The 14,564-nt window shown below is 44.5% G+C and overlaps 2 pseudogenes; one reads left to right on the forward strand and one right to left on the reverse strand.

The window, feature by feature from the left end:
• LOC106026994 (UDP-N-acetylhexosamine pyrophosphorylase-like) overlaps positions 1–14,564 on the reverse strand; it is a 36,718-nt pseudogene that overhangs the window by 3,605 nt on the left and 18,549 nt on the right.
• On the forward strand, positions 285–11,367 carry LOC106027015 (Ig heavy chain V region 1B43-like; annotated as a pseudogene).

Here is a 14,564-nt window from a genome sequence, read left to right on the forward strand (position 1 = left end):
AAATTATTGCAATGAGGGGAGTGATTATTCTATAGGACAGCGACTCTGGAATCTCCTGAGCGCGTTTATGACCAATTTGCAGAAAATATTCGCCGCGTCCATTAAGAAAACCAGGGAAGCTTTGAAAAGCCAGGAGTAAAGCCCTTAAATGCTAATATGGTCAGGCGAGATGAGAGTTGCACAGGAGAGCATAGTCCAGAAGAGAATTGCTTCTCTGTCGGCTCAGCTGTCAGACAATAGAGCAGGAGCCAATCAGCAACGAAGGCGGTGCCTGGATGAGCTACCCAATCAGGTGGGCCGAGGGGACGGGCCCTTCCTGTGTCATGGCTTACAGTGGGCTTCATCAGTGTTGCAGAGAGTCCCTGATGACTAGACCGGGTTTTGTGTAATATCGCCTGGCTGCGCGCTGCATTCAAAGGCTCCCGGGAGACCCTCAAGCCACACAATGGTGACGTTGTAGGACGGGAGCCGAGGATGGGACGAAATCGGGTGTGTTCTGGAGGGAAGTGGTCGGAAATGGCTGTGGCAGTGCACAGCCTCCCTGCTCAGCTCCAGATGCCGAGGTCTCCCAGATCCTTGGTGCTACGTCATCATTCGTAACATTTCCTCCTTTGCTCGGGCGGGGACAGTGCTGGGTCCCCAGTGCACAGTGCTAGCTCGCACACTGCCAACCTAGGATGTCTTGGTTGGCGCCAGCGCAGCTGTGTCTGCACCACTCGGCAGGGAGCAAGAGCTTTGGGCAAACCATCACTGTAGTTTTTCACGTGATTCCTCCACTTGCAGTGATGTTACTGAATGAACAAGGTTCTTGGTCTCACAGCATTGAAGAATGAGGTTGCAACCAAAGGAAAAATGTTAGCAGAGAGTTTATTGGAAGTAGGAATAATACTAGCACGCTGATTCTGGAAGTGTCCCAAGTGAGTGGCCCCATAGCCCTGCAATCCAGAGCTAATTATGAGTAAGCAGAGCCCAGGAAATGCTCAGCTGTTTAGTGACCACCTATCACCGAGGGCTCTGTGGATTTAAAACAACTACTTTGAACTCAGGCTCTCTCACCCATTTCCTCAGCATGCACTGTTAAAAAGAAAATGGGATTTTAGAGAAACGTTAGATAACTTGTAGTTTCTTTCATTTGACTTTTAAATTTTATTTATTTATTTATCTATTCTTGTGTCTTTTTGAGACAGGGTTTCACTCTGCAGCTTAGGTTGGCTTTGAACTTTATTTTGTAGAGCAAAAGAATGTTCCTGTGTTTGCAGGTGTCCAGGCTGACGAGCAGCTGGTGGCGCCTGGGAGACGCTTGGTGCAGCCTGGGGCATCCCTGAAACTCTCCTGCATGACTTCAGGATTCACTGTCAGAAGCTGTGCCATAAGCTGGATCCAAAGGCTCCAGGGAAGGGGCTAGAGTGGATCTCATACATAGGTACTAGTGGTAGCACATACTACGCAGACTCTGTGAAGGGCGGATTCACCATCTCTAGAGAAAACGGCAAGAACATGCTGTATCCATAGATGAGCAGCCTGAAACGGGAGAGCACAGCCCTGTTATAGTGTCCATGACACACAGTGAAGGAACATTAGTGTGAGCCCAGACAAAACCTCCTGGAAGCAGCGCTTATGCCCAGCAGAAGTCGCTGTAAGACGAGAGAATCACATGCAGGCCCCAGAAGCAGGAGCTGAGAAGAAAGCAGGGGAGGGAGCTCTTCCTGGGGATTCTGGGATTCTCTTCTGTTTTAACATTTTAGGTCCTGAACCAACCCACATTGAAGTACCCAAGTTCAAGGAAAAATTCTCTGTTAAAAGTAATTGCGTGAGTACATAAGAAACACTGATTATTTCATTTTCTGTGTATAAATTGTACTTATGGGTAAACAAAACTTGCACCCATCTCAAAGTAACTTGTGCATTTTGTGAAGTTAATTTTGTTTTCAGTGTCAAATCCTCACCATCTAAAGGGGATCTGCTGGTTTAGTTTGGGTGATGAGGAACTGTCTCACGCCCTAATAAATGCTTTAGATTAGGAAATTAAATCCTTCTCATCTCTCTCTGTGGGGTCTCAGATCACACAGCTCCCTCCCCTCTTTGGCCACCTCAGGAGACCTGGTCCCCAGGCTCAGCCCAGCACCATGAGGAACCCTGAGATCAGGGGAAGAGGGAGAGGGGCAGCCTGACTGGACTCAGGGCAGTGTCTGTGGACCTAGATCGGCTCTTTCTAGACAAGAGGGCTGAGTAGGACTTGGTCCTGTGCCTTTTTTTGCACCTTACAAATTAAAAAATTTATAAAATACAGCAAAACCATCCTCTATCTTAATCTCCATTTCTCTCTCTCTCTCTCTTAACTTTTTGGATTTTTTAATTTTATTTTAAACAAGAAAAATAGAACATTAAAGTGAAACAAAACAAAACAGTGTTAGGACACTGTTGAATTCACTGTTGTTACTGTATTAGATAATCTCATCCTCTAATTAGTTGCTCAGGCTCCCTGTCCCAGGCTTGCAAAGTCGATCAAATAATTTAAATGTTGCTGCCTTAATTTAGTTAGTAACATCTTAGCCTGCACTCCGTCCCATTGCTTATGTGTGTGTTACTGGTGGAGAAGGGGGAGGCTGCACAGCTTCCTTGCTGCTTCTCCCCACCTGACAGGGCCTTGCCAACACATGTGGTGTGGCGACTGCAATGCTTCCTGCTATTTTCCTCATCCAACCACACCACCAACCCGGCTCTCTTATTCTTGCTGGGTTCCTGAATTCTCCCTCTCTGTGGATTTCAACCCACGGGTCCGACCCTTCCCGTGTCTGTGGGCCCCACCTCTGTCCTCCTGCTTTCCTTCATGTGGCTGTAGCCCAGGGTATGGACAGCAGATGAGAAGCAGAGGGTCTTCCTCTGCTGCTCACGGCTTCTCAGTTCTCCTGTTAGTATTGTCTCTTTTTTACTCATTTCTCAGTTTTCAGTCTATTGGGAAAACAATGGAAAATAAATGAGGTGAAAATCTCTATTCTCACAATGTGCATGGTTTTTCCTAAATGGATTCCCATGATTCTACCATGATGTATTTTATTTTATTTCAAGAATTTCTGTATTTAACAGTCACACATGTATTTGTAAATTTTTCTAAAACAAACAAATATATCTCTATGGTTACTAATATCACACTTATTGTTACAGTTTCCTGTGACCAGTAACATAGTGAACAGCAGGAAATCACTTGCATGCACATCCATGGCTCCTGAAGGCAGAGAAGAGCTGAAATTCTCACACACGGTCCCCATCTCTCACATGCGACCAAGGACCTCACCCTCACACTCATCCCCAGAGGCTAACACACCTCCACCTCCTGCTCTGCTCTTTACATAGTCCAATGTCCCAATAATGTGTCCCTTGTCTAAGGACTGAAAATTCATGTACTTGATGTGATGTCTCAAGGGCATCTGTTATTTTCCCTCAGGGTAGGGACATCTTTGGGAATATGCCCTTCCCTGAGATGGAGTCTGATCCTCTCCATTGCACCTTCTGAATTACAGCTTCCTTCAGATCACTGAAAATCTGAAATATTTTATGAGTTCCCTTCCATTTCATTTTTCTTTGTTGTTCAGAGTTTAGTCATGATTGTGTAGATATCATTTTCAAATTGAGACCTTGGAAACACACCTCAAGTAAGAGTTCAGATTTAGCACTAATGTTGTAACTTGTGTGTCAAAAGTAGTGAATGACACCAGGAAGAACATGGAACTCCTGGGTGTTCATGTCACCACGCATCTCAGGTGAGCTTGATTCAGCTATACCGCTGTTCCTCTGTGTCACTGTGTCTCCGAATTCTTGACCTGATAGTTACGAAGAGCCTCATTTCTTCTCAGATGTGTTTCACAAAGTTCACCACTCACCCTTAGTTTATACTATCATCTCATCTTAGAGGAAAATCCACCAGTGAACCATCCTCACGTCCTAAGCGTGAAATCCATCACCATCTTAGTCCCTGATTATCAACTTCCTCCTCACTGACACCTTCCAGGTGTTTTCTTCTTCCTCTTCATGTGTCAGTATTGGTTAATTGTTGGATCTTCCCACCAGAACTGTAACATGATGTAGAGTATAGGCAACACTTGCCAATAACAAAACCCACAAAGGAAACATGCACATTCCTAACTTTAGTGACCAAATCCTCACTGATCTTCCAAGGATTTAGTAGAGCCTGTGACATCCTCCCCACCACAAGAGCTTAGGCATAACTGAACATTTATTCTTCTCTCTGTGGAATACATGTCAGTCTTCCTAAAAATCCATCAAAGTCGTGTAATTCAGAGCGGAGATCAGAACCGTGGGTGCATGACCTCAGAGGAGGGAGGTAGAGGGATCTGGTATCTAAGATCAGAACCATTGCCCATCCAGAGAGTAACAGATTTGTCTACTTCTGAATGTCAGGGTCAGTGCTCCCTTGCTTGGACTCAAAACAGCTCAAACCCCTTGTCCAGAGCCTACCCTGAGGGTCCATATAAAACCTGTAAATCTATTTCTCCTTACTAATGTGGACTCGACTGTTACCTGCATTCAGGCCACATGATTATGACTAGATTTGGGGAGAGGGAGGAAAAAGGTAGAAAAGCACCTTGTATTATCTAACTGACCATGAGGAATGCAATCATTATATCCTGCAAATCTGTACTAATGAATAAATAATAATTGTACACAGTACAATATGCTATATTTCAGTCTCTCTCCAGGAAATGACATGGAGAAATAAGAACTTCAGAAGACATGGATACAGACCAGTCAATGTATTGAGTGGACAGTGCACTGAAGCCAGGGACACATCCCAGTCACAGGTGTGACACAATAGCCTGGGGGTCTTGTGGATCACAGGTGAGGATTCCAATGGGGCCTTTCCTTTTCCAAAGTTGACAAGTAGTCCTCATGGCAGTGGTGATGATGCTGAACACTGTGCCTCCCTGCTGAAGAGGTCACATCCACAGTGACCCCTGCTTCCAGCCTTTGCCTCTCTTCACATTGGAGATCATAAGATGCAGTCCCCATCCTCAGCATCTCCCAGTGATGGAGCTGGCCTCTGCTCTCCATCGTGATTCACTCAGGAATCCTCAGCCCCACTTTCCTGACTCTGAGACAGATTGATAAGGATGTCAGCTCAGAGAAGAATTCTTCAAAGAGATTTCAATAATGGAATTCATAGATTTCATTTGTTTGTGGTGATCTTAATGAATCTGTACAGCATGTGCTATGGAACTGGGTAGCAAAACATCATGAGAGTTCTTGCTACACTGTACTGGAAAATATTTCACTGAATGCCCAGTGCAGCAATAGTGAACAAGAAATGCCCACTTCTGGCTGAAAAAAGATTGGAAAGAAAGAGGTAAGGTTTAATTTTAGGACATTGTCTTCATGAGCATAGTGTTCATAATGAATAATTGATCACAAAGGGAGAACTGTAATTAAGTAAGCATTTAGAATTTAGGAATCACCTCCAGGAAACAAAAGGAGGAGAACCTAGTAAGAACATGCCGCCCAGCACCTACACTAGGTCAGTTAGGGAAGGGCCACTTAGTACAGACAACCTCCTTCCTTCCTCCAGTGAGGCTTCTCTATCAGGGAGGCACAGGACCCACATCCTCATCTCCAGGCTCTGCAGGCTCTGGTCAGTGGGACCTGGATCACAGGACATCTCAAAGCAGGAGGAAGGAGGACCTCTCCTGACCAGGTTAATGGTAGTGAAGCAACCTCTACAGCAGCACAGATGGCACCAGAAGGGAGAGATCAGGGAGAGGAGGAGGGGGCTGTGCTTGCTTCATTCTATGGAAGCAGCACCAGAGCCTGTGTGGGAGTACAGAGTTAGAACTCAAAGGGAGCAGGACTGGAGGACGCTGGGGTGGGAACAGGAAGGAGGGCTCATGGCCATGCTTCCTCCACTCCAAGGAAGGCAGCTTCCCGCCTAACACAGACATGAACACCACTTGAGTGCAGGGGAAGAGATTATTCTCTGCAGGATAAGGACCATAGACATCCTGGGCTGTGTCTCACCATTCTAAAGTAAAGGGGCCACTCTCGTGCAAATTTGTCTCCCAAATCTAGACTCAAACTTCCCTCCTGGGCTGAAGGAGCTGATAGCTCCTTCCTCAGATACCCCTAAGATCTCTGGAGAAGGCAAAAGTGTGGCCTAGAATATGAAATTTCTGAGTCTTCTCCTGTGCCTGGTGGCAGGTCCGCATGGTGAGTATCCTCAATGTCAGACATGGGTCCATGGGAAGATTAGGAAAGCAGGTAACTGATAGGAATGTTACTCATGTTTCCAGGTGTCCTGTCCCAGGTGCAGCCACAGGAGTCAGGACCTGGCCCGGTGAAGCCCTTGCAGACCCTGTCTCTCACCTGCACGATCTCTGGATTCTCCATCACAACCAGTGGTTATGACTGGAGCTGGGTCCATCAGCCTCCAGGAAAGACTCTGGAATGAATGGCGGCCATAGGTAACTGTGATGGCACTGGTTACAGTCTTTCCCTCAAGAGCCACATCTCTATCATCAGTGAAAGAGTTTTCCCGTAGTACAGATTTCTGTACAGTTATGGCAGTGGTCTAATGTGGCAGAAGGCCAAAGCAGAAATGCCTATCACTTCCTGCTTCTTCTTCTGCCCTAAAGGCAACTCCTCTTCCTGGTTACACACACAGAGAATTCCAATTGGTTCCTCACACATCATCAATATCTGCCCCATGGGCCACTTCAATAAGACGTCATGTAACTCTCTGGCTCTCTGGATCTGGTTGAAGGAAGCAGCCAAGCCGCCATGGGTCACGTGCTCCTTTCCACATCCTCAACTCAATAAACCTGTTCATTTTGTACTTTGGCTTCTCTATTCTGCCAGAATATTCTAACAGTCAGATTTTCGATGAATTCTGAAAATATAAAAATTGGAGTAGAAATAGGCAACCAATAAAGATAAGTGACTGTAGTTAGGAACTAAATTTCTAAATGAATGAAGCCACAAAACAAGAATGCTACGAAGTATGCATATTGCCAGAAAATGGAAGTCTTAGGAAACAAAATCACAAGATCAAGGCTAAGATGAACTTGGAATATAAGCCAATTTTCACAAAACAAAAGAAAGAAATGTAAGTTATGCAGCAGGCATGGTGTCACCACCGTGTAATACTGACCCTCAGAAGGACAAAACAGGAAGACTGTCACACATTTGAGCCCAGCCTTTGCCACCTAATGAATAGAAAGGCAGTCTCATGGCCTGTACTGTGGAGTGACATTTCCTTTCAAAATCCAACCACCAAAAAGAATGTAGAAACAATATGATTAGCAATTGTTCAGGTTTATGTTCAGAGACATTGTTATCCTATGCGTGATGCTCATAGTACATGATTGCTCAAAAAATGAAAACTACAATGTGATACATTTTTTGATTTAGGAATAAACTCCAGAGAACAAGAGGAGAAGCTGAATCTGGAAAGATAATGAACACTCAATAGATACACATGGTCATGTGAGTGCAGGAAATCATATATTCTGTGAGATTACAAATTTCCCTGTGAGGTAGCACAGAACTCACATGCTTATTTCCATTTTTTTGCTCCTCTGCTCAGGTGGGACTCGGATCCCAGGATGTCTTAGAGCAGGAGGCAGGTGGACCTCTCCTGAAAACAAAATACAGAGAAGCGAGCTCTCAAGCAGCATGGATGGAACCCTAGGAGAGAGACCAGGGAGACACAGGGGGAGCTGTGCTCAATTTGGTCCTGACAATGAGCATCAGAGCCTGGGTGGGAAGAAAGTTGGACTGCGGTACAGTAAGGGAGAAGGGCCAGGAGGAATTCATTCCTGGGATCAGGAAGGTGTGGTCATCATTGCCCTGCTTCCACCACTCCTCTAAATTTATCTTCCCACTTATCACAGAATCAAACCCAGCTGGAATTCAGAACAGGAGGTTCCTCTCAGTAGCACAAAAGGAGCAGACATAGCGTGGCATCAATGTCCCCTTCATATAGGAAGTGTGCACCCTATATGCAAATATATACTCTGAATTCAGATTCATAATCTGCTCACAGTTTGTGGAACTCACAGCTCCATCCTAAGACATGGTGGAGGTCTCCCAGGAGGGCAGAGGTGTGGTCCAAAGATGAGACTTCTGGGTCTTCTCCTGTGCCTGGTGACAGCCCCTCATGGTGAGTGTCCTCAGTGTCAGACATGGGTCCATGGAAAGGTTAACAAAGCATGTGACTGACTGGTTTTTACTTTCCCCAGGTTTCCTGTGCCAGGTGCAGCTGCAGGAGTCAGGACCTGGCCTGGTGAAGCCCTCACAGACCCTGACCCTCACCTGCTTAGTCTCTGGCTACTCCATCACCAGTGATAGTGTTTGGAACTGGATCCATCAGCCCCAGGAAAGAGTCTGCAGTGGATGGGGCATGTTTGGTACGATGGTGATACTAAGTATAACCCGACTCTCCAGAGTCGCATCTCCATCTCCAGAGACACAGGCAAGAACCAGTTCTCCCTGCAGCTGAATTCTGTCATCACAAAAGACACAGCCACCTATTACTGTGCAAGATGCACAGTGGTTCCTTACAACAGTGAGCCCAAACATAAACCTCCCTGCAGGGAAACACAGGACCAGCGTGGGGCGTACTCTTCACACTGCTCTAGGGAACCAACTTCTCAACCCTGTAGTGGCAGCCTGGAGGATTTTTCAGTAATCAAGGGATAGAGATTCTAGGTATCTTCTATGTCGCTGATCCTACACTGCTGTGTTTTCATTGAATCAAGCTCCTTTTCGTTTCCCTGCCCATTTTATTATTGATTGCACAACATATTGTCAATGAAGTCTTCGTTCACAGCACAAGTGATTACAATGTCTCAATAGTTTTTAAGGTGTAAAATGTTTAATACTTATTTATCTATTGACTGGAAGTCTGCCATCCACCCTCAGATACATCTATGAGACCTCTCATCCTGAAGAACATTTTCCAATTCTGTTCATGCAGACTTTTACTCTGAATAGCTGGACATCACTGTGTGTTGATCTGAGTGTTCACCTGTAATTGGAGCTGTTCATTTCCCCACCCTTGGTGATGTAGGGTGATACCTTGAAGAGCTGGGGTAGGTTAGACTGTGCAGGGTCTCTCTCAGCATCTCGTTGGTAGAGAACATGATGCTGTCACACATCCTGCAGTCATGGAGCACTGCCTGACCAGTGTTTATTAGGACCTACTGTCCGTAGCCAAAAACTCTTATAGAATGTCTTAAATATCGTGTCTATTTTTACCACAAAGTGAATTTGCTGTATTTACATTACCCTCCATAAAATCTGGACATCTCAGCAAACTGCTATCAGTGTGTCTGGAAACACTGCTGTCCTCATCTGGCAGCTGACCTGAAAGAACAAGGTGCCCACACAGACTCAAGACTATAGAGATGGCCAGGGCCTTCCCAAAGAGGAACCTGGACTCCAGCTCTCTCTGTGCTCTTCTGAGTCCCTGAGGACAAGGCTGGCCAGCCCTGAACACTGACTCCTACCTGGTGTGAAAGTGTGAAATCATTGACAGAGAGATTTGGGATCAATGGGATTTGGGTACCTGGGAAAATGTCACCAAGAGGATTGGTTCAGCTGCAAATCATGGAGGCTGTATCTCTATATATTCAGATATATAAGAAGTCATTTATTCATAGTTTTGAAATTTTGAACAAAATTAAATACTAGAGAGAAAATCTGAGCAAGGATTTTAGATAACTATCCATCCTGTTATCATCTGTCCATTGATCTATGTGTGTTAGTATCCATGAACACCATTCTATCCATCTATGCTCTGTCATATTTCTATTCACCCACCAACTCTATGCATGCACCTTTCATCTATGTATCTGTTATAAATTTGTTAGTTATACACATTCTTCTTATCTGTTTTTCATTTTTTTGCCTTGTAATTATCTGCCCTTCATATATGTATCACTCAAAATTTAAGTAGTTTATATCACTCGGCCCCCCACATCTTAACTATTTCATCATCTTTCATCTACCTATCAGTGGTGCATATATTATCTGCTTTATTCTTAGGTGCTTTATTAATATAGGTGATACAAAAAGCTGTTTATGTCATTGTAAAGATTGATATGCTTTAGAAAATTGTCTAAAGAGGCTGAAAATAGAGTATAACACAAAAACCACTTTCTCATGATTTACTTCCTCATCTCAATCAACTAACAGCTCTATACTGGAGAAGACTACATTTTCTCAAAAAATTAAGCTTCCACATAACGCAAAACTATCCTGAGTATTTGCTAAAGCAGAGTAAAATTTGATGTTCACTGTGCAACCAGCAATTCTGCAGCACACTTAATGCAATGTGTGTGTTTAAAACTAGAATCAGTACAAATGAGTTTTAAAGTTGGAGCAGGTGTGAAAACTAGAAATCGTCCATAGACTGAAAAAAATTTTTCCGTAAAAGCAATATGTATTCCTGCACGTGCTTCAGGAGTTTGGACCTGATCTAATGAAGCCCTCATAGACCCTACTCCTCACTGGATCCTGTCTGTTCACTCCCTCACTGTTGATATCTATGGGGCTGGATCCATCAGCACAGAGAGAAGGAGACTGAACAGAGGGGGTGGGATGGTGAGAGCTGACACACAGCTGATAACTCACCACTGATTCACGAAGTTAACATCACCTCAGAAAGAGGATTCTGGGGGAAAAAGAAAAAAGCGGTAGAGGAGCAGAGGGCCCTGGGGATCCAAAGAGAACCAGGAAGTGTCAAAAGAACAGGTGCAGAGAGGGAAGTGGGGAGCCGGCTTGCTGTCAGCCTCTGTAGTTTCCTTGTTGGCTTAGCATTATGTGAACTGAGCAGAGTCCATCATGCATCCACTCTAGGTCACATAGGAGGTTTCCACACTCCAAACTCCAAGCAAAGAATGTAAGGGTTTGTTGATGATCAGTTACAACACACACACACACACACACACACACACACACACTCACACACCAAATACATTACGTATGTATTTATGAATTTTATCTGAAAATAGGTAGCAGGGAAATTATTACTTTTTATATTGCAAGGAACTATGATTTTAAGAAATTAAATGCTTAAATAACTCCAGTCATGATGATCATCACCATCAATTCATCTGCTAATTTCTGTGGGGAAATATTGTCTCATGGAGGGCTAAACATTTCAGTTTAGAAAAATGTACCACATAACAAGACATAGGAAAGATGTCTTTGTAGAAAAGTATAAAAGAACTTATGGGTACCACCTCCTCACTGGATCCTGTCTGTTCACTCCCTCACTGTTGCGTGCAGCGGATGCATTACATCCCCTGACCATGAAAATGAATATAATAATATTAAACAAATTACATGGTGTTAAAATGTATGTCATTAATTCATAATTAAAATTAATATGTATTCCATATATAACTATTCTGGGATAATAAAGCTGGAGATAGATCGTAATTCAAGATACAGCATACTCTATAACATACATATGATAGAATCATGGTAGTCTAATTATTATGAGAAGTTTAAGGGCAGAAAAATCATGTCATGTTCTCTCCTTGAGGAAGGAGTTTGACAACATCACTGAGCATGACTTCTCTGTCTTGTAAGTTTTCAGGGCCAGTTCATAACCACAGGAAGATTTCGAGACCCAAATCCGTAAGATCGTATCACACATGAGCTCACATCTCACAGGCCTGTTGTGTTTCTGGTAATGTATCACATCTGCAAAACACAGAAAGTGACCAAAACATTTAATCTCATACATATATAATGCTGAGAAAACTAATAAGTTTTTCAGGACACAAATACGTAATGCAGAATCATATCCCCATTAGTATAAGGAATATTGCAAAATACCTCTCAGATCATTCTCTTGTGCACTGTACCTTCCCTATCTGAGGATTCCACAATACAGGAGTCTCTGTAGCAGGGCCCCCAGCCCAGCCTGGAGCCTGCAGATCTGCAGAAGAACCCAGCCCTGAATGCCAGGTGTACCTGCTGCAGAACAAGGACTGAAAAGAGATGGTGCCATGGAGTTTACAATGAGTTGGCTTTTCCTTCTTGCCATTTTAAAAGGTAATTCATGGAAGGAAAAAGCGATATTGAGTGTGTGTGTGAACATGAATGAGTAAACACTGGATCTCTGTGAAAGTTTCCTGATCAGGATGTCTCTGTATTTGCAGGGGTCCAGTGTAAGGAGCAGGTGTTGGGGTTCAGGGAAGGCTTGGTGCGGCCTTCAGGGTCCCTTAGACTCTCCTGTGCAGCCCCTGGATTCAGCTTCAGTTTCAGTGATTACTGGATCATCTCATTCAAGCAGCTCTAAAGAAGGGGCTACAGTGGGTGTCAAGTGATGGTAACACATAGTACCCGAAATGTGTGAAGAGCTGATTTACCGTCTCCAGAGGGAACACAAAGAACACATTGTATCTGCAAATGAACAGCCTGATATCCAGGGACACAGCCATATGTCACCATGCAAGAGACACAGTGAGGGACGTCAGTGTGAACCCAGAAACAAAGCTTCCTAGAGGATACCCAGGATTAGCAATCAGCATTCGGGTCACAGAGAGAGCACAGAGTCTACCTCAAGAGAAGATTTAGAAGAAGGTAAAAGGAGGTTTCTTGTCAGGATCCAGGATTTCTCTGTATAATATTTACCCTGGATACTCCAATTTCATGTGTCTGTCCTTACCTCGAAAGTCTCTCAGTTAGACATGGTCATTTGCTAGAATTTATTCTTCTTTATAGCTGAGTAATAGTTCATGATGTACAAATACTGTATTTTCTTCATACATTCATATGTTTATGACATACAGGCTGATTCCAAGATTTAGCTATCATGAATCATGCTGTATACAGATTGCTATGTATATAATGCTGTACTGTGATGCTTTTGCTTATAGCTCTTTGAAGAAGATGTGTAGAATGGGAAGAGCTGGATCCTATGGAGTGTCTAACTTCAATTCTTTGAAGAATATCCACACTGATTTAAAATGTTTGAACTAGTTTCCATCCCTAGCAACAATGTAGCAGGGTTCATAGGAAGGAAAGTTAACATGAAGCAGACCATGAGGAGGGTCACGAGCTGCCTGGTGACAGGATGCGGGAGGCAAACAGAGAGGGAAGGATTGCAGAGCAACCTCAGGACACACTGAAGATGACACCTGTGCTCCCTGCTTCGGATGTGTGTGGCTCTGCAAGTGTCCATGTGTGGAAATGCTTCTCAGGGACACACATTATGTGTGGGCAGCCCATGCCTTATGTCTGGTGAAGCTTTGACAGATAAACAACAGGTGAGAGCACAAGAAGAGTGAGAGTGATAACAGCAGTCAACAATGAGAGAGCTGCTAACAGGCACCAACACAACCACCACTCGTTTTCCCCTCAGCAGGCAGTGGAATGCAGCAAAGTCACACAAGTTCTCACCACAGGAAGAGGGGACATGAACTTCAGCAGCTGTGTCCCTCTCTGTCCATGACCCGCATCAGGAAGCTCTCTACAGCCTAGGAGAGCACAGAGCCGGACAATGGGTACAAACTTATGACATGAGATCTAATGTAGATAATGCAATGGTTTGTGATACTGTCATTGTTTTGCATGATTACAAAATATGCGACATCATGAAAAATCCATGATCTGTGTACATGGGCAAAAGTGAAGGGAGCTCCATTGATACACACAGAACAAGACTCTATCACATAGCTGCATTCATAATTATTTTCACTGCTGTCTTTGTTACCAAATTACCTCAGTACACTAATGCCTGCAGTGTGTGATGCTCTCTCTGAGTTATCCAACCTCAGAGCTGTCTAGATGGCAGGAGGCAATGCAAATAGGGCCTCCCTGGGTTGGTGAAAACCAGCCCAGCCCTCACCCTGCAGCTCTGCAGAGGAACCCAGCCCTAGTGCCCAGCTGTTCCCACTCCGTGATCAGCACTGAGCACCAAAGGCTTGCCACGGCGTTCACAACGAGCTGGGTTTTCCTTCTTGCTCTTTGAAAATCTAATTCAGGAAAAACAAGAGACACTAAGTGTGTGAGTGGACATGAATGGGATAAACAGTGGAAAGCTGTCACAGTATCCTGAGTAGATGTCTCTATTTCCAGGTGTCCAGGCAAAAGTGCAGCTGGTGGAGTCCAGGGGAGGCTTGGCACAGCCTGGAGGGTCCCTGAGACACTTCTGTGTGGCCTCAGGATTTACTTTCAGTAATTACTGGATGCACTGGATTCACCAGGCTCCAGGGAAGGGCTGGAGTGGATCTCACACATCAGTAGGAGTGGTAGCACATACTATGTGAAGGACCAATTTACCATCTCCAGGGACAATGGCAAAACACGCTGTATCTTAGATGAGCAGCCTGAGCCCTGAGGATATGGCTACATATTACTGTTCAAGAAACACAGTGAGGGGACAACACTGTGAGCCCAGATAAAAACCTTCAGACATGGGCGCTTGAAACCAGCAGGAGGAGTAGGGGCCACATAGCTCAGAGTCTACCCCAGAGGACATCTAAAATACTGGGCAAAGAAACAAAATATTGAAGGCTGACTAGAGGAGGGCAAGGAGATGG

The sequence above is a fragment of the Cavia porcellus genome, unplaced genomic scaffold (genome assembly GCF_034190915.1).
Source record: "Cavia porcellus strain 051 isolate PalLab524CR breed Dunkin Hartley unplaced genomic scaffold, mCavPor4.1 scaffold_8, whole genome shotgun sequence".
Classification (NCBI taxonomy): Eukaryota; Metazoa; Chordata; class Mammalia; order Rodentia; family Caviidae; genus Cavia; species Cavia porcellus.